The 286-nt window shown below is 48.6% G+C and overlaps 1 protein-coding gene across 1 annotated transcript in view; it reads left to right on the forward strand.

The window, feature by feature from the left end:
• LOC104492852 (protoheme IX farnesyltransferase, mitochondrial) overlaps positions 1-286 on the forward strand; it is a gene marked incomplete at its 5' end in the record, with an annotated part of 99,922 nt that overhangs the window by 51,829 nt on the left and 47,807 nt on the right. The gene's annotated exons all lie outside the window — the stretch shown is intronic.

The raw sequence follows: 286 nt of genomic DNA on the forward strand, positions 1-286 counted from the left end.
AGGTGGCTGAAAGAGCTTGGCTTGCGTGGCCTGGCAGGACAAAAGCTGGTGTGGATACGATTGCTCTATAAATATATCGAGGGGTACATGCTGGTGAGGAAAGGGACCTGCTTAGGCTGTGGAGCCGTGTTGGAAAAAGAACAAATGGGCATAAATTAGCTCTGAGTAAATATAAGCTGGAAATCAGATGAAGGTTTCCAGCTATCATAAACTTGTTAGGACTTCTGAAACAGCGATCCCTTACCTGGGAGCCGGTGCCTCTGTATCAGAGGCAGGCCAGGACCCT

Source organism: Buceros rhinoceros, unplaced genomic scaffold (genome assembly GCF_000710305.1).
Source record: "Buceros rhinoceros silvestris isolate BGI_N320 unplaced genomic scaffold, ASM71030v1 scaffold9154, whole genome shotgun sequence".
Classification (NCBI taxonomy): Eukaryota; Metazoa; Chordata; class Aves; order Bucerotiformes; family Bucerotidae; genus Buceros; species Buceros rhinoceros.